Below are 20,505 nucleotides of genomic sequence, written 5' to 3' on the forward strand. Positions count from 1 at the left end.
TTCACCCAGATTTTGCTGTGGGGACACCCACTCTTCCACACCCCTAATACTGATTTATTGAGTCTTGTTAATATTGCACTAAAGAAAATTCTGCCTCATACCAAATCAAGCTATGAGTCATAAAGTTTGTTAGACCACCTTGCCTAATCCTTACTTTCTGGAGTTCAGAAAACAGAAGGCCAGAGAAGCAGACCGGCTTGTACTCACACTGTTGATTTTTATCAGAGACTGGATTAAAATTTAGATTCTATAACTTTCGATTCAATTTTGTTTACTTTCTAATCTTCCTATTAGTACAGGTCATTTGTCAAAAATATTTAATGATCTGTTTACATTTTTGAAAACTATAAAGCTAAGTGAAACTAAGATCACAGTTGATTTTCATATGTATGTACATATATGTACATATGGTATGTATTTGTAATCCATCATTTTCATGTGTGATGAAAGAATGTGAACTTCTAAAAAATACGATGGTTATGCTTTAGCTCTGTGATCAGCTAGAATATAGCTTATACTTTAGGTCATATTTTTTAACTTTATTTTTGACATTCTTTTAAGTTTTTCATATAATAATATATCATTAAAATGTACATCTTTAAGTGAATAGGTAGTTATAGTACATCTTAATTTTTGCTTCTATAGAATTCCAAATAAATAATGTTTTTAAAATCCATTTGCATCTGATATAATCCTACAACATCCTATGTTTAATACACCTGTGGCAGTTGAATAGTTTATTAATTTGGACTGTATTACCATAAATAAATCTAGCTAAATGGAAGAAGGTTAAGAAATATTGTGGCCAAGATAACATTCATAAGCAAGGTCTTAGCCCAGAGTGTTATTTGAATTATTTTCAAATGGTAATTTGCTTTATCCAACCCAAACTCATATAGTGTAAGTAAGTGATTATTTGCATGAATGACAATCATCCTAATGCCTGCAGTCTTAAAAAGAGTATTATTTTGTTGAGATGTTGAAGAATATTTAGTAATGCCAAAGGCAAATAACCAAGGTGATTAAAAATAAAACAACTTTTGAATGCTTCTACTTTCTCTCTATACAAATATTATAGTCATGGCATAGATGTATTTAATTTATAAACAAAGCAGAACATATACTTAAATTATTAATATAATGTGCTATAATAATATATAATATAAGGGGTAATAATCAGGGAAGGGAAAAAGCCATATTTAAGCAAAGTATATGAGGACTTCTAAAGTTGATAATTGTTCAAACTCAGAACATTCAACATTGAGCTTGAAATCCAATATTGATCTTATAGTACCTGCTGTTACCTGTTGCCTTCCTTACCCTTACACTGCCTCATTCTCAAAGGCCAGAAAAATAGTAGCAAGGAAGAATATTCACTTGAAAATATTTCATTATATATATTAAAACATTTTGGGAAGAGAAAGCTCTTAAATACTATAGTTAGGTATGCACATATTTGAGGCTTGACCACCCCTGGTGGCTCAGAAAGTAAAGAATCTGCCTGTGATGCAGGAGACCTGGGTTCAGTCCTTGGGTCAGGAAGATACCCTAGAGAAGAAAATGGCAACCTACTCCATTGTTTTTGCCTGGGAAATCCCATGGACAGAGAAACATGGAGGACTGCAGTCTGTGGGTTCAACAAAGAGTTGAACACAACTGAACAACTAACACTTTCACTTTCACTACTAGCTCTGTAACCCATGCAAGTATAAAGACCTTGAGTTTAGGTTATGATTATATTTACCTTATCACCTCATAGGCATAATGTAGCAATTAAATGAAATAATATGTGCCAAACGTCCAGCCTGGCACATAACAGAACCTGAATAAAGATTGTGTGGGATGTGGCTCAGATGCTCAATTGTGTCTGACTCTTTCAACCCTGTGGACCATAGCCTGCCTCTGTGGACCTCTGTCCATGGAATTCTCCCAGCAAGAAGATTGGAGTGGAGTGCTTTTTCCTCCTTCAGGGCATCTTCACAACCCAGGGATCAAACCCATGTCTCTTCTGTCTCCTGCACTGGCAGGCAGATACTTTACCATTAGCACTACCTGGGAAGCCCTTAATTCATCTTATTAACTCCTTCATCCCCATTGTTTTATAACCTAGCACATTTATTGCACCTGAATAAAGAGGACTGTCTTCCCTTTCTCCCTCTCTTAACATGTGATAGCAGAGAAGTATTCTGCCAAAGGAATAGTCTAATATAAATAAGGAAATTCCTTTATATATTCTTCTTATCACCCTGATTTAAGCAGCCTTTTGGCCTTACCAGAACCAACTGTCCACTGATGGTAAGGAGCCAGCTCATCACTTTCATTCTTCTCGTCCTAATTCTGCCCCTTCTTTCTCCAGTTGAACTTCCATATTCTGTCACTGTACCTCCTTTCTTGTGTATACTCTCAAATTTTTGCAGCTTTTCTTTCATCTTTGATTAGGAGAAAAACCTCCAGCCATACTTACTTTAAATTCATGACCCCTAAATCTAGATGGACACTTCAAGCTGGATGGTGAGTATACCATGCTTACTCTCTTATAGGTAACAGTTCATACATTTTCCTTTCCTTATAAGCTTTTGATACCAAATCTTCAGACTTCCTTCTCAGATAATGACTGAAAAAATAGAAGCAATCAGAAGAGAATATCTGTATACTGCTACCATTACATCTACCCAATTATGTGCTTCTGGGTGCTTTTTTTTTTTTTTAATCTTCACACCTACAGCTATGGATGGACTGACTTTTCTTCTGTCTAAGGCCCATCTCCACTTCTTTGCGGGAGCCCATCCTCCTTGCTTACCTAAAAATTACTTTTCTAGTAATTTTTTTTCTCTGATATGCATCATCTATTTTCCTCTTTTCTGTATAGTTCCTGTTAGCATACAAAAATGCTATTTGTTTTACATCTTAGAAACATTCTCTCTTGATTCCAGTTCTTCCTCTGCTACTGCCTCATTTCTTTCTCTCTCTTAATAGCAAAACCTCTAAAAAAAATTTTTTTTTCTCTCTCTTAATAGCTTAATAGCAAAACCTCTAAAAAAAATTTTTTTTTTTTTTCCAATTTCATTCCCACTGTTCTCTCTTGAAGCTGCTCCACTGAAACTGTTTTTGTCAAGGTCACTGAAGACTTCCATGCATGTGGTCAGTTCTCAGTCCTCATCTTATATCACACATCAGCATCATGGGACACACTGTGACACAGTCTTCAAGGTGGCTCCTAGGACACAGATGCTGCTTCTCAAGCTTGTTGCTGGTTTCTCAATATGACTCTGATCTTTAGCTTTGGACTGGCCTTTAGCACTCTTGAAACTTAAGGGATTAATGGAGGAAGAGCCCAGGATTGAAATGAGAAGAAAAGATAAAAGTCAGAAGGTCATCAATGAGAGAATTATCCTGTGGGACAAAGGGAAGAGAGTTTTAAGGAGATGGCTTAGGCTTAAATGCATAGTCAGTCATGTCCAACTCTTTGCAACCCCAATGGACTGTACCCACCAGTCTCCCCTGTCCATGGGATTATCCTGTCAAGAATACCGGAGTGGATTGCCATTGCCTCTTTGAGGGGATCTTCCTGACCTAGGGATTGAACACACATCTCCTATGTCTCCTGCCTAGGCAGGTGGATTCTTTACCACTGAGCTACCTGGGAATCCCTTTAGGGAGATGAGCAGTAGTTAATTCAGAGGAGTGAGATTAAATAAAGTGATAACTAAAGCTATCCTTGAATTTGACAATTAAAGGGACAGTGGTACCCCACCCTGCATTCTGTTAACACACAAAAAAATTTCATAATTTTTTTGATAGCCAGAGAAACAGACTTCAAGTCTAAATGAGATCTCTTTTTCTTTCTGTCTCCATGTCTCTCTCTCTCTCTCTCTCTCTCTCTCTCACGTTCAGGCCTTGCTTATTTTAAAAATGAAGGCACCAAGGCCCAAAGAAGTTTAGTGTCTTCTGGTAATCACACAGCTAGATAGAGACAGGAACTGGAACTGAAACTGGAACTCCTATCTCAAAATCTCCATCCAGTGTTCAGCCTATCACTTACTGTAAATGCAATTTCGGAGGTCTTGATGATCTGATTTTTCAGCTGACAGCAGATTAACAGCATCAAATTGGGGGTGCGATAAAGGCAGGCTCACTGACAGCAGTAAAACATGACAGCTGACTGACAGCTTGACAACAAGGGAGGAGAGAGATAAACTATTTAAAAAAAATTTATGAGAAGTGAAAAAGCATAGCAGCCTGAAGCCATTGTAGGGCAGGGCAGGCAACTCTGCACACTGAAGAACCCTGCAGACATTTCTCCATGATTTTACAGCTTGTACATCTAATGGATGACTGTGATTTATTAAGAAAGGTTAAATGATAACCAGTAAATTCTCTTTAAAAATATAGGCAAATTCACAACCTACTTTTGGCAGAAATTATAAATGACAGCAAATGAAGCTAAATGTCATGTCTTACTCTAGGATGTACATGAGCCATATTCACCTAAAGGAAGATAATAAACATCTGACCCTTTTTCATGCAGTTGCAGTGTCTGTAATCTTAAGTGAGTGGGAAACATTTCAGTAAGCTACTTCTTTTTGGATCTTTCTGACTGAAGCTTTTTCATGCACCAATTCTCCCTTTGCTGTTAGGGTATATATATTGGCCTCATTGAAACTGAAGGCATCAAAGTCTGCCAGATGATCAGTAGTCAACAAAACTGATTTTGTTGTATTAATACCATGTCTTAGTCCTTTTGGTCTGCTATAACAAAATACCATAGATTGGGTGGCTAGTAAACAACAGAAATTTATTTCTAACATTTCTGAAGACTGGGACGTCCAAGATCAAAGCGCTGACAGATTTGATGTCTTGTGAAGGCCTGCTTTCTGATTCATAGATGGCAGTCTTCCCACTGTGTTCTCACATGATGCAAAGTGCAAGGGAGCTCTCTGTGGTTTCTTGCAAAAGGGCACTAATCTCATTCATGAGGGCTCCACCGTCATGACCTAATCACCTCCCAAAGTCCCCCATCTCTTAAAAGTATCATATTAGGAGTCAAGATTTTGACATACGAATTTTGAAGAGATAAAGACTTTCAGCTTGTAGCATGCCAAAAGCTAGATAGATGTGATCTCAAGACTTAGTAGGCTGAGACTTATGACTAGGAGGAAGACTAATCTGTGTTAAGGGATATAGGTTAGATTGAAAATTAAGGAATTTTTACTTCGCATTTCTTTTTTTTATTATTTATTTGTTTATTATATTTTTGGTTCTCGTTTCTGCATGAAGGCTTTCTCTTCACAGTGGATATTATCTACTTCAAATACCATTTAGTTGGATTAAAGACAAAGAGAGATAAATGTGCAGGCTCTCAAGGATGGATTCTTATATGTATTTGTCACTTGCCTGCCTTCTCTATCCCATTTTATTGTGAAAAATGGGGGCTACTTTTCGTTGCCGTATGTGGGCTTCTCATTGTGGTGAATTCTCTTGTTGCAGAGCACAGTTTCTAGGTTCACAGGCTTCAGTAGTTGTGGCTCATAGGCCCTAGAGCTTGCAGATTCCAGTAGTTGTGGTCTACAGGCTTAGTTTCTCCGTGGCATGTGGCATCAGGGATTGAACCCATGTCCCCTGCATTGGCAGGCAGATTCTTTATGACTGCATCACCAGGGGAATCTGCCGTGCATTTCAAGAAAGCAAATTTCACATAGAACTCCATGGTGCTGATGATGTGTGATAGAGAGGGAAAAAAAATGGAGCAGTTCTTCAGCTTACTGAGCTGGATATTGGCTAAAGGAAACCAATATTTTCCTACTCTAGATCATGTAGCTGTCATAAAAGCAAAGCCTAGTAGTACTAGGGAATTTTACATGTCCAGGCCTTTGTGCAAGTCTCAGTCTTATAAAATCAGAACATCTGAGGAATCTGCAACTTGCTGTCTGACAACGTCATCTTCAGAAGGTAGAGCTAACCTTCCTGAGTCTTAATTTAGCCCAACATTATGCTAAGTATATTATACATATCTTAGCATAATATTCTCCCAACAATTCTAAAAGATAATTCCATTTATACTTGAAGAAAGCCAGCCATAAAGAATATAAGTAACTTTTTGCCTACACTCACACTGATAGTAAAAGTATAGCCAGAAATCAAAGATATTTTTTACCCTGTTTTGAAACCCAACCGCTTAACAGTTTTCTTATACTCAGTTCAGTTCAGTCGCTCAGTCGTGTCCGACTCTCTGCGACCCCATGAATTGCAGCACGCCAGGCCTCCCTGTCCATCACCAACTCCCGGAGTCTACCCAAACCCATGTTCATCGAGTCGGTGATGCCATCCAACCATCTCATCCTCTGTCGTCCCCTTCTCCTCCCGCCCCCAATCCTACCCAGCATTAGGGTCTTTTCCAATGAGTCAACCCTTCGCATGAGGTGGCCAAAGTATTGGAGCTTCAGCTTCAACATCAGACCTTCCAATGAACACCCAGGATTGATCTCTTTTAGGATGGATTGATTGGATCTCCTTGCAGTCCAAGAAACTCTCAAGAGTCTTCTCCAACACCACAGTTCAAAAGCATCAATTCTGCGGCACTCAGCTTTCTTCACTGTCCAACTCTCACATCCATACATGACCACTGGAAAAACCATAGTCTTGACTAGACGGACTTTTGTTGGCAAAGTAATGTCTCTGCTTTTAAACATGCTATCTAGGTTGGCCATAACCTTCCTTCCAAGGAGTAAGCGTCTTTTAATTTCATGGCTGCAGTCACCATCAGCAGTGATTCTGGAGCCCAAAAAAGTAAAGTCTGACACTGTTTCCACTGTTTCCCCATCTATTTCCCATGGAGTGATGGGACCAGTTGCCATGATCTTAGTTTTCTGAACATTGAGCTTTAAGCCAACTTTTTCACTCTCCTCCTTCACCTTCATCAAGAGGCTCTTTAGTTCTTCTTCACTTTCTGCCATAAGGGTGGTGTCATCCGCATATCTGAGGTTATTGATATTTCTCCCGGCAATCTTGATTCCAGCTTGTGTTTCTTCCAGCCCAGCGTTTCTCTTGATGTACTCTGCATAGAAGTTAAATAAGCAGGGTGACAATATACAGCCTTGACGGACTCCTTTTCCTATTTGGAACCAGTCTGTTGTTCCATGTCCAGTTCTAACTGTTGCTTCCTGACCTGCATACAGGTTTCTCAAGAGACAGGTCAGATTGTCTGGTATTCCCATCTCTTTCAGAATTTTCCACAGTTTATTGTGATCCACACAGTCGAAGGCTTTGGCATAGTCAATAAAGCAGAAATAGATGTTTTTCTGGAACTCTCTTACTTTTTCGATGATCCAGCGGATATTGGCAATTTGATCTCTGGTTCCTCTGCCTTTTCTAAAACCAGCTTGAACATCTGGAAGTTCACGGTTCATGTATTGCTGAAGCCTGGCTTGGAGAATTTTGAGCATTACTTTACTAGCGTGTGAGATGAGTGCAATTGTGCAGTAGTTTGAGCATTCTTTGGCATTGCCTTTCTTTGGGATTGGAACGAAAACTGACCTCTTCCAGTCCTGTGGCCACTGCTGAGTTTTCCAAATTTGCTGGCATGTCGAGTGCAGCACTTTCACAGCATCACCTTTGAGGATTTGAAATAGCTCAACTGGAATTCCATCACCTCCACTAGCTTTGTTCGTAGTGATGCTTTCTAAGACCCACTTGACTTCACATTCCAGGATGTCTGGCTCTAGGTGAGTGATCACACCATCGTGATTATCTGGTATATTTCTTATACTACCTGTCCTCAAAAGAGAGGTTTGGGGCCTGGATTGGCTTTGGCTTATTGTTGTTTAGTTGCTAAACTGTGTCCAACTCTTTTGTGACCCCATGGACTGTAGCCCACCAGGCTTTTTTGTAACAGTACTGGAGTGGGTTGCCGTGCTTTCCTCCAGGACTAGGGTTGACTGAGTTCAGTTCAGTTGCTCAGTTGTGTCCGACTCTTTGCGACCCCATGGACTGCAGCGTGCCAGGCTTCTCTGTCTGTCACCAACTACCAGAGCTTGCTCAAACTCATGTCCATCAAATCTGTGATGCCATCTAACCATCTTATCCTCTGTCATCCCCTTCTCCTCCTGCCTTCAGTTTTTCCCAGCTTCAGGGTCTTACTAGTGAAGAACAAATGATTTATATAAGAGAACTGACAGCATGTTGAATGAAAGAGATCATGTCATGGTAATGTATTGAAAGAAGGGATTCAAGGTCTTAGAAATCAGACTTTTAAAAGATTGAAGTTTTGAAAAAAGAGGACACCTGAAAAGGAATGATCAATTTTTAAAGCAAAAATATTTATTGAGTGACCTAGTGGAGAACTGTCTGTGTGGGCCGGAAGTGTGAATCCTGGCCCTGTCACTTTCTCTCCAGTGGGCTTAGGAGAGAACCTCAACCCAAGTCCAGCTCACTCCTTTTGAAAAGGACATCATACTTTTCCTAACTTGAGGAAGAATGAATAATTTTCAGAAAGAATTCTCATAGTGAGGTTGAAATTTTACCTAAAGAAGCAGACTAGGAAGAATATGTCAAAGAAACAGCTAGAGGCTCATACCATTGTTTCATGTCTAAGAAAACTCTTTTCTTAAAAAAATTGCTAGGTATCTTGCCATTTATCCAAACTCTCTTCTCTTACAAGCTAGATTATAGCATGACACCTGTCTTACAGGGGCGGTCCCCGATCCTGTCATATTAGATGTTAAGGACGGAGTTGACCACATCTGCACAGCATCAGATTTTTCTTCCATCTGTCTCTCCTGTAGGGTTTGGGACTGATGGGGTAGCCATGATTTTTTGTAACTAGATAATCCCCACCCCCAACAAATTGGACCATGAGAATGGATTGTAGAAATACAGTGAATTACAAAGTGGCATCCCTTATCCTCGAAAAAGATCTTGTTTTTCCAAGGAATTCCATCAGGAAGCTTCACAGTCATACCATCTACTTCAGATGTCATTCAGTTGGATTAAAGGTGAAGAGAGATAGATCAGGCTATCAAGGCTGGATGCTTGTATGTATGTATCACTTGCCTGTCTTCTCTATCCCGTTATAATGTGAAAAATGGGTTTAATTTTTGTGTTATGGTTATATATAATTAATGTAAAAAGATAAAATGTATGTTTCCAGTGGTGACCTTAACAAAATCATTTATTTATTTTTTCATGAGGGGGTGAAGAGATACTGTATCTTTAGGATTGAAGTTTGGACTTGGAAATAATTGAAGCACATATACTTTGGATTGAGAAATACTTGCTTATCTGTTTCAACACAACGAATATAACTATCAACCTCACTGTGATTATTTGGAAAAAATTTTGTTTCTGTGAGCATTTCACTATTTACATATTTCTATTTTCCTAAATATTCGGTTGTCAGAGTTACCATAGACAAGTGTGGATTTTACCTGTGAGATTTCTCATTTCATTTTAGTTTCTAAGTTGTTGAGTTGATAAGTCATGTCGGACTCTTTGCGACCCCATGGACTGAAGCCTGTCAGCTTCTCTGTCCATGAGATTTCCCAGGCAAGAATACTTGAGTGGCTTCCCATTTGGAAGATGGGTTATATGAAAAGCACCTCTGCTTTTCTCCTTGGTTTTTGACAGCAAAGAAGGGAGGAGAACAATGTTGGTCATTTAGAATAATCTCATTTATTGAAACTAAGAATTTCTCTGCACATTTCTCTCCCCCTTTTCCCATGCAGCTAAAATGTGAAACCAAAACAGAGGTTTATGGACTTTGCCTATTTTAGAAAGAAAAAAATGGAGAATTTTAAAAACAGTGTGAAAACTTTAAATGAAAACTCTCAGGCTGTGCAAACAAAGGCAAGGAGCCTAAGGGCTTTTTGAAGAATTCTTATTAAAGAAAACACTATTTTACATTGCAAAGCAGATGTGTCAGAAAACAACAGCAGATCTGTAATTTGAGAATTTGTGGATTGATGGGACAGAAGGCAGCCCCCATGGCTCCCCACTGAAAACTTTCTGCTTTCTGTAGTCAAGAGTTTTGCTTTTGGGGGAGTTGCCAGAAAACACCTTAATCATCTTACCACATGTGGGTCATATTTCTCAGATCTTTTAAGAAAGTATTAGTATTAGATGTATTAGTAAAACTATTGCCTTTGCTCTGTGAAATAATGAAGTGGGTATTATCTTCTTTAATATTAATGTAGGTCTGAAGTAGAAGAAAAGTTTTGCTTTTATAAATTTAAACATATCCATATTTGCTTACAATTATTTTGGCTCTCCAAAATGAATGCAAAAATGTGTTTCTTTTGAAAGTCATTAAAACATTTTTTTATAGAATCAGTGTACTAAAAGAAAAAGTTTGATAAATCACTCCAGTGTTCAATACCACTCACTGTCAAGAAATCTTTATATCTAATGCAAATATTTTATGCTTCATTGTATTGTAACCATCTTCCTCTTACTCTCCTTAAGAGAAGAAAGTTTGATTTCTGCGCATATATATATATATATATGTGTGTGTGTGTGTGTGTATGCCTCTGTTGGCTTGAAGTTAATAGGACACACTTGCTTATTTAAAGTGTACTTTTTAATTAAATTGTTATCCATGTTCATGCCTAATTATCACAGATTTCTTTTCTCTTGTACTTTAGATAATAGCAATAACGTCACCAAAAAAAGCACTCTGAATTAAGCAGCAACAAAAAAAGCCTATTCTTTGATTATAGGATGATTTACCTCTGTTTTCCTCAAGTATAGAGGACATTTGACATGATTTTACATCAGAGATTTGATGTACATTTTTTACTTTCTCCTAGTTCTGTCCTAAGAGATTTGGGAGGTCAGAAGCAAAGGTCACAGATCACAGGACAGAGAAATAACTAAAAACCCAAGAATATTCTCAGGAGCTGCGTCATCAATTCAAAGGGAGTCATGGAGCAGGGCTTCTGCAAAATAGGGATGAATATCATGCAACAAACTCAAACCATAGTTGAGGGGAATTCAGTGAAAGGTCTACTTAAACTCTCTTTTCCTCTTCAGACTTCAAGGGCATCTCTAAGCTTTCCATCCTGAGGAGGAATTGGCAGCCCACTCCAGTATTCTTGCCTGGAGAATCCTGTGGACCGAGGGGTCTAGTGGGCTACAGTCTATGGAGTTGCAAAGAGTCGGACAAGACTTAGCAACTCAACAACAATAAAAAGCTTTCCATAGCACAATGAATGATCATTATTAGCACAAAGCCATCAAGGCAAGAACAAATTGTGTTATATACTCTGTTTATTATAGGAGGGCTATGTGAATCTTTAGAAAGATTTGAAATGAATTACTTTGGTGTTTTAAGAATCAAACTTTGATTTTCTCTCTAAAATCACTTATTCAAATCATTCCATTCTAGGGAGTGCTGAATTAATGATGGGAGTCAGCAGTGTGGTGTACAGAGATTCTAGTTTGGCTTATACCACTTATCACCACCATTCAGCATAAAGTAAATTGTCTTGCCTCTCAGAGCTTCAGTTTTCCCATCTGTAAAATGGAAATTGAAATAATACCTGTGTCTTAGGCTTATTATGAAGATTGAGCTAATTGCTACCATATGCTGACTGAGCTCAGTGCCTACAACCTAATCAGTGTTACATAAATGTTAGTGGTTTTATTACTTTTACCATTGTCACCATTGTGATTTCTGTTGACAGGATTTTAGAAAAGTTTGCCTATTCAATATGATTCCAAGCTCAAAAATAAGGGAGTCGGGACAAAAATTCTGAAAACCCTAGTAATTTTATAGAGTACCTGAGGATCTCAAGTTTACTACTAGTTCAAATAAAGATAGGGACTGTTTCATATCTTGTCAATCCACATGACAACAGCCAAGTGCAATAAGGTAGCTGTGGAAGTACGCAAGAAGGAAAGACACTGGTGCTGCTGTCCACATCTGCATGGCACCTATAAAATATATACATTTCTTGTGGTGCTGGTGTTTGGAATGGTGAGAGGGTACAGAAGTCACTGTAGTTGTTCAGTGTTCTTTTAAAGAATATTGGAGTTGTTTCAGAAACCTTGCCATTAAAAAAATAAACAATTTGGAATGTACCATTCAACAAGAAGCTACTAGAATAATCTCTCACCCAGAATGGCTTATTTCCAAAGAAATTCCAGATAAAAAAGTTTATTTTATAGGAAAGTCTTTAAAAATGTGTTTTAGAGTAATCAGATACAATAAAATATACTTAACAGTAATTTAATTCTTTGAGATTTTATTCATGCTATTGTTCACCCATCATTTATTAAAATTGGTTATTTGCATAACTTTGAAATGGGTATAATAATACATAGTCTGCAAACTAAAAGGGTTAATGAGCCTAGTATATTATAAGTTCAAAAAAATGGTAGTCATCTGGACAAAGCCCCAGTTGAAATATGTCTAGAATTAGGCAGTTGAGAGTCTTAGAGCTCTCAAGTTCAGCCAGTCTTACTGGACACTTAACTATAGGAAAATATGATTGACTGTAAAAGACAGTGATGGCTTAACAAAAGAATGTGTTAACAGAAGAGATGCAATCTGCATGAAATATACGATACATGGAAACATAAGTTTCAAGAATCGGAAGAAAAGGAAAAGAGATGTTGAATCTGGAAGATGAGTCATAATAGAAGTATGTCCTCTTGAAGAGGAGAGAAAATTCACCATGGCCTTATTAAAATATCATCCCTATGAATCCAACCCCCTTTGCTGTGATTCTGCAATCACCAAGCAATATTCTGTTTATTACTGCATCCTTCCAAGCAACTTAACTCCAGAAACTAGAATCTTCACTGTGAGAAGCAAATATCTGGATATTGGAAGGGCATGTTCTCTGGAAATCAATAAATTATGGCTTTTAATAACAGTAAAAGAAAAAAAGCTTGTATGGTAAACACAAGGTATTCTGGGATGTAAAGATATATAAAACAAGGTCTTTAGTTGTAAGAATTTTGTGGAAATGATAGGCATAGTCAGGTGACTCCAAGTATAAGATAGAAAAAAATAGTACTTTCTATCTCATTTGAGTGGAGCCATAAAGACTGACTAAGCTTTGGGCATAGTATAACAGCATCATTTATCAAGTGCCTTTTCTGATCATGGACTTCCCTGATAGCTCAGGTGGTAAAGAATCCACCTCCAATGCAGAAGACCCCAGTTCAATTCCTGGGTTGGGCAGATCCGCTGCAGAAGAGATAGGCTACCCAGTTCAGTATTCTTGGTCTTCCCTTGTGGCTCAGCTGGTAGAGAATCTACCTGCAATGCGGGCAACCTGGGTTTGATCCCTAGGATGGGAAGATCCTCCAGAGAAGGGAAAGGCTACCCAATCCAGTATTCTGGCCTGGAGAATTCATGGACTGTATAGTCCATGGGGTCACAAAGAGTCAGACGTGACTGAGTGACTTTCACTTCACTTTCTGAGCATAAACTTTGTGTGTATTATTTTTGATCTTTACCCACCCCCACAAGCTAGGTACTATTATGTTCATTTTGCAGTTAAGAAAAGTGAGGTTCAGAAGGTTAAGCTTGCCTGAAATTCTATAGCTACCCAAACTGTCTGACTCCAATATGCTACTTGATTAATCATGTTATTTCTTTCTGTGATGGAAAGGTGAGATAGAATGACTATGAGAGCATGTTATGAAGAGAGTAGCTACACCCAGGTTTGTGACAGTGAATGATCACTGCCACAGAAGAGAATAACTGGAACCTAGAAGAAAGTAACTGTCTTTGTCTTAACTGGGTGAAGAGGTTGGAAATGGGAATTAAGGTCAAGGAATTTGAACTTTAGCCTGTAATCATTTAGGAGCTATGTCTAGATTATAAAATTGGGAATTTGGAATTGACATAATAACATCAGTGGGATAGGCAATAGGAAGCAGAGAAACAAGTTAAATAACTACTAAAACAGTTTATTGAAGACTTGAACAAGGAAAGTGGCTTATGTTCGATGCATGAGACAAAGGCTCGGGGCTAGGGCAATGGGATGACCCAGAGGGATGGGATGGGGAGGGAGGTGGGAGGGGGGTCCAGGATGGGGAGCACGTGTGGACCCATGGCTGATTCATGTCAATGTATGGCAAAAACTACTGCAATATTGTAAAGTAAAAAAAATGAAATAAAATAAATAATAATAAAGATAATTAAAAAAAAATAAATAAAAGAACACAAGCAAGAGACAATGGGAAAGTAGAGTATGAGGATCAAGTGATGAATCCCATTGAAAATAAAAGACAAGGAAGAGAATGAGCTAAAAAATTCATAGGTTTTAAAATTACTGGATTATTAACTGAAATAGAACAATTAGAAATGTCAAACACATTTGTATTGTGGACAAATTTGTTTTGTTTTCAATTTTAGGCAGTTGGTATTTTTATGAAAAATAGAACTAGAACTTTCCAGAACTGGAAGAGTACCTAAGAAACAGGAAATTTAGAAATCTTCTTGTCCAATTCCTTCATTTAATACCTGGGAAAACTACAGCAGAGAGGTTTTTACCTGAAGTTATAGCTAGTGACATAGTCACAATTTGGATACCACTTGAAAAAATTCATCAGGTGATTAGAAATGTGTGACCAGGGCTCTTCATTGTATTAGTAATATTAGTAGGGTAGGAGTAATCATCACTGATAACACAGATCAATTTCATCAGTAGTAAATGGTGTGCAGAAATTTCTTAGAAGAGTCTCAAACATTTCAGTTGCATAGGAACTTGTTGCTGTTTTCACTGAAAATATCTAGCTGTCCGATCTGTAACTCATTTTGAGATTAAAATACATATGACTCAGCCAACTCTATTTGCTTATAACATATTTTGCTCTTCCAGTAAACATTGGGCTTTTCATATAAACCTTATTCTAGGAGTGAAGAATAGGAGTTTCCAGCATTTAAAGCTCAGAACCTGAAAATGATTTTCAACACTTTTCTGGGGCTTGGTATCTCAACTTCTGAATGAACCAATATTATATACAGCTATCAGATTTTTATGCTTCTCGTTGTAAATTTTGTATAAATTACCTATCCTTTATGATTAGGAACTTTTCCTATGCGTTCCCTTCATTTCTCTCTGCAGAGGATATTGGAAATGTCTAGCGCATGGTGGTGTTGGTGCTGTGCCCACTCTGCTTCTTCCTTAGGGCTATCAGGTGAATCTTCCTTTTTCCTTTGAGTCCTGTTTGGATAGCTGGCTGATACTTCTTGGGGTGAGCTGATGGATTAGTTCAAAGGACACCAGAATGGGAGTTGGGGGTCAGGGAAGAGTCTCATGTATTATAGGTGGACATGGTGCAGGGGAAGAACATAAAGTTATGAGTCACACCTGGGTGATTTTCAGTCTTGGCTCAGCCACTTTCTGGATGTGCAAGTTGGTCAAATTATGTTACCCTTTCTGACCTTTAGTTTCCCTAACATTAAATCATAGAGTTGATATAAGGAACAAGTGAGAGAGAACACAGATAAAGTGTTTTACCCAGAGTATGGTATATACTCAGTGTCAACCTCCCTGCCCTTCCCCTGGGTAAGATCAGACTTGCTACTCGGTTAAACTTTATCAGTTTTAGTTGCCACTCACAGGCCTCTGAATTGACCTCTTTGTTTTGCTACCTTAATTTCTGATGCTTTTGGTGATTAGTAAAGAATGTAAGGTTTAATTTGCTCTCCTATGGGTAATCCATGCACCAATATAATGTTGAGTTGTTTTTTCCATCTCTTCTCATGACTTAGTTCATTAAAATAACTTCATATAATGTAAGTCCTTAGTGATGACATTTAAAGTACTTGAACTATCCAGCACTCTTTCCTGCTTGCTTATGGATATTTTTTTACCTGTTCTGTTTATTTTTATTCTTCTTTGGTTTGTCTTTATTATGTTTTCTTTACACCTATTTTTCAGGGTTTAACACTTGTGGAACAAGGCTGTTACAATCAATAAAAGTTGGTGGAACTATATCTTACTTTTTAGAGAATCCACTGTTCACATCATTATATGCAATTGCTGAGTCCTTGGCTTTGATCAAAAATTTGTTTCTGCTCATGCTTGCAGGTTTTTCGTTTACATCTCATGAATGCGCAGGTTGGTTAAGGGTGCAGTCCTTTCACTTGAAGGTAGATAAATAAGCATCAGTATGGTAATTGATTATTATTTATTTTCTGAATAGAGAAGGTATGTCTCAGATGTATGCGGCACGGAGAAGCTGGCATGAGCTTATATAGTTGACTGAAGACACATCTGTAACACAGATAGTATACCCAAAGCTAACTGTAAATTCAAAAACAACTTAGATACAGAATTACTGTTTCTGGCCAAAATTTTTCTTGTCACTACAAAAAAAAACAACACAACAGAATGCCTCAGAATTGCAGGCCTTCAGAAATATAATCTTTAGGTGATAAAGCCTTTTTCTCTCCCTATGGATGAAGCATCACCGCATAAAACATGCATTTGGGATCTAATTGTGTGGCCTGTATCAATAATGTATGTTGATAGGCAAGCTCTCAACTAATGTGATTTTCCCCCCTTAAAAAAACAAACATGAGAATTACAACCAAAATGGTAAGATGTAGCCTCAAGCCGTGGTTTTCAACATTGGCTGCACATTAGAATCACCTGGGGAACTTAAAAAAAAAAATTGTGATGTCCAAATCAATTAAATCAGTCTTTGGGGTTAGAACCCAGATATTACCTTTTTTTTTTTTTTTTTAAAGCTCCTCAGGTTATTCCACTCTGCAGCCAAAGTTAAGAACCACTGACCAAAAGTATCTCTACTAAATAACAGTCTGAGGAAGGGGCGTGTACCTGCAGTAGTGCCTTCTAGTTGTATCCTTTTTAGTATTGCCAAAATGTGTTTCTATCTACAAGGGTCCTCAAGCAATCCATAGTGAAAATCCAGGGTCTTCATAATAGTGAAGTAGTATAATTCCCTGGCCATCCTGATGAGGATTAAGAAAATGATAAAAACTGTATTTATCCTTGATCTCTTTCTCCGTAAGTGTTGGCATCCTTCCATTTCCCATTGACTTAATGTTCGATTTTTCTCTTCACTGTTTTTCTTGGGTGACATTGGGAATTTTTACCATCTGATGAACGCAGATGTATTTTCAAATAAAAATGTCTTAAGCATTTGTTCTTCCTACTACTCCTTTCTTTGGCAGAATATTCATATAGTTGATAAATAGTTTGCTTTCTTTAAATACCTTTTCATATAATCTTTGTAGCATGTTTCATGGGTATTTTAACCTACTTTTATGGTTTTCCATGAAATAAGGTATTTTCTAAATATGTTATGCTGAGTTTAACTGAAATAAGCAGTTGTACTGTATGCCTTTAGAATGATGATGATATCTTGCATTTTAGGGTAACACTTCCATCCTGAAAGATTCCAAAGCACACTGTGAATGGTTACAAATTATACAGTGAAGCACAGTCCCCATTGTAGAGTGAAGCATGGCAGCTGTTTAACAGCTCATCACAATACTGCACAGCAAGTTAGGGTACGATGTGAGGAATAATACTGGATTCACTTGAAAAAATTGCTAGGGGCTGAGGTAAGCAGAATGTAATTACCTAAGTTGGAATTTATCCAGGACATAAGGCTAACACCTCCCGTCTTAGAAGAGAAAGCTCTGATTCTTTAATAACCATGCACTTGCTTTCTATGTAAGTGAATTGTAAGGGTGCTTCTACCCTCTTCAGACCGTCAAGATATACTTAAGCAGTGTTCCAACTGAGACTTTAAAAGAAAAAGAAAAAAAAAAAAACGCTTCTTCAAAACCTACATGTTCATACTAACTCAGAGATGATAGATAGGTTTCTATTTGCATGCCATCTTTGACTCTTAATTCTTTGCAGCCAAAGATGGAGAAGCTCTATACAGTCAGCAAAAACAAGACCGGGAGCAGACTGTGGCTCAGATCATGAACTGCTTATTGCCAAATTCAGACTTAAATTGAAGAAAGTAGGGAAAACCACTAGACCATTCAGGTATGACCTAGATCAAATCCCTTATGAGTATACAGTGGAAGTGACAAATAGATTTAAGGGACTAGACCTGATAGACAGAATGCCTGATGAACTATGGACAGAGGTTCGTGACATTATACAGGAGACAGGGATCAAGAAAATACCCATGGAAAAGAAATGCAAAAAAGCAAAATGGCTGTCTGAGGAGGCCTTACAGATAGCTGGGAAGAGAAGAGAAGCAAAAAGCAAAGGAGAAAAGGAAAGATATTCTCATCTGAATGCAGAGTTCCAAAGAATAGCAAGGAGAGATAAGAAAGCCTTCCTCAGCAATCAGTGCAAACAAATAGAGGAAAACAACAGATTGGGAAAGACTAGAGACCTCTTCAAGAAAATTAGAGATACCAAAGGAACATTTCATGCAAAGATAGACTCGATAAAGGACAGAAATGGTATGGACCTAACAGAAGCAGAAGATATTAAGAAGAGGTGGCAAGAATACACAGAAAAACTGTACAAAAAAGATCTTCACGACACAGATAATCACGATGGTGTGATCACTCACCTAGAGCCAGAAATCCTGGAATGTGAAGTCAAGTGGGCCTTAGAAAGCATCACTACGAACAAAGCTAGTGGAGGTGATGGAATTCCAGTTGAGCTATTTCAAATCCTCAAAGGTGATGCTGTGAAAGTGCTGCACTCAATATGCCAGCAAATTTGGAAAACTCAGCAGTGGCCACAGGACTGGAAGAGGTCAGTCTTCGTTCCAATCCCAAAGAAAGGCAATGCCAAAGAATGCTCAAACTACTGCACAATTGCACTCATCTCACATGCTAGTAAAGTAATGCTCAAAATTCTCCAAGCCTGGCTTCAGCAATACATGAACCGTGAACTTCCAGATGTTCAAGCTGGTTTTAGAAAAGGCAGAGGAACCAGAGATCAAATTGCCAATATCCGCTGGATCATCGAAAAAGTAAGAGAGTTCCAGAAAAACATCTATTTCTGCTTTATTGACTATGCCAAAGCCTTTGACTGTGTGGATCACAATAAACTGTGGAAAATTCTGAAAGAGATGGGAATACCAGACCATCTGACCTGTCTCTTGAGAAACCTGTATGCAGGTCAGGAAGCAACAGTTAGAACTGGACATGGAACAACAGACTGGTTCCAAATAGGAAAAGGAGTCCGTCAAGGCTGTATATTGTCACCCTGCTTATTTAACTTCTATGCAGAGTACATCATGAGAAACACTGGGCTGGAAGAAACACAAGCTGGAATCAAGATTGCCGGGAGAAATATCAATAATCTCAGATATGCGGATGACACCACCCTTATGGCAGAAAGTGAAGAAGAACTAAAGAGCCTCTTGATGAAGGTGAAGGAGGAGAGTGAAAAAGTTGGCTTAAAGCTCAACGTTCAGAAAACTAAGATCATGGCATCTGGTCCTATCACTCCATGGGAAATAGATGGGGAAACAGTGGAAACAGTGTCAGACTTTACTTTTTTGGGCTCCAGAATCACTGCTGATGGTGACTGCAGCCATGAAATTAAAAGACGCTTACTCCTTGGAAGGAAGGTTATGGCCAACCTAGATAGCATGTTTAAAAGCAGAGACATTACTTTGCCAACAAAAGTCCGTCTAGTCAAAACTATGGTTTTTCCAGTGGTCATGTATGGATGTGAGAGTTGGACAGTGAAGAAAGCTGAGTGCTGCAGAATTGATGCTTTTGAACTGTGGTGTTGGAGAAGACTCTTGAGAGTCCCTTGGACTGCAAGGAGATCCAATCAATCCATCCTAAAAGAGATCAATCCTGGGTGTTCATTGGAAGGTCTGATGTTGAAGCTGAAGCTCCAATACTTTGGCCACCTCATGCGAAGGGTTGACTCATTGGAAAAGACCCTAATGCTGGGTAGGATTGGGGGCGGGAAGAGAAGGGGACAACAGAGGATGAGATGGTTGGATGGCATCACCGACTCGATGAACATGGGTTTGGGTAGACTCCGGGAGTTGGTGATGGACAGAGCGGCCTGGCGTGCTGCAATTCATGGGGTCGCAGAGAGTCGGACACGACTGAGCGACTGAACTGAACTGAACTTTGACTCTTAATAGCTCTTTGGAAATTGTCGAGGAGTCTAAGGCCATATTAAGGATTAAAAAATAACTCCACGATAGATTAGTGATGTCTGCCATGGGCACAAGAGAAGTAATGCTTACACTTGTAAGCCATATTTTTGTCACCCTGGTACTAGTACTTAGCTACTACTTTCCAGAGATGAGTTAGCAATACTCTTATTTCTTTTCAAACCTTCTAATTATTTTTAATTAGTGCTACAGGTAGGAATGTTTAAGATTTCCTGAAAAGATTCTAGGGAAAAGAGGCATTGGCCATTCTTTAGTAACCATAATTGGTGGGTTAGAAATAAAGAGAGAGATTTAGGTCAAAATTTTTTTCAAAACAAAAAATGTTCAGCAGAGGAAGTAGTTTGGTGTCAGGTTGGGTCTTCATTTGGGAAAATCAACACCTTGGGGAAACAAACAGGAATTAAA

General features: G+C 38.3%; 1 protein-coding gene across 50 annotated transcripts in view; it reads left to right on the forward strand.

Moving 5' to 3' along the window:
• QTMAN (queuosine-tRNA mannosyltransferase) overlaps positions 1-20,505 on the forward strand; it is a 425,074-nt gene that overhangs the window by 196,287 nt on the left and 208,282 nt on the right. The window lies entirely within an intron of this gene.

Source organism: Giraffa tippelskirchi, chromosome 3 (genome assembly GCF_054371585.1).
Source record: "Giraffa tippelskirchi isolate mGirTip1 chromosome 3, T2T-mGirTip1v1.2.pri, whole genome shotgun sequence".
NCBI classification, from domain to species: domain Eukaryota; kingdom Metazoa; phylum Chordata; class Mammalia; order Artiodactyla; family Giraffidae; genus Giraffa; species Giraffa tippelskirchi.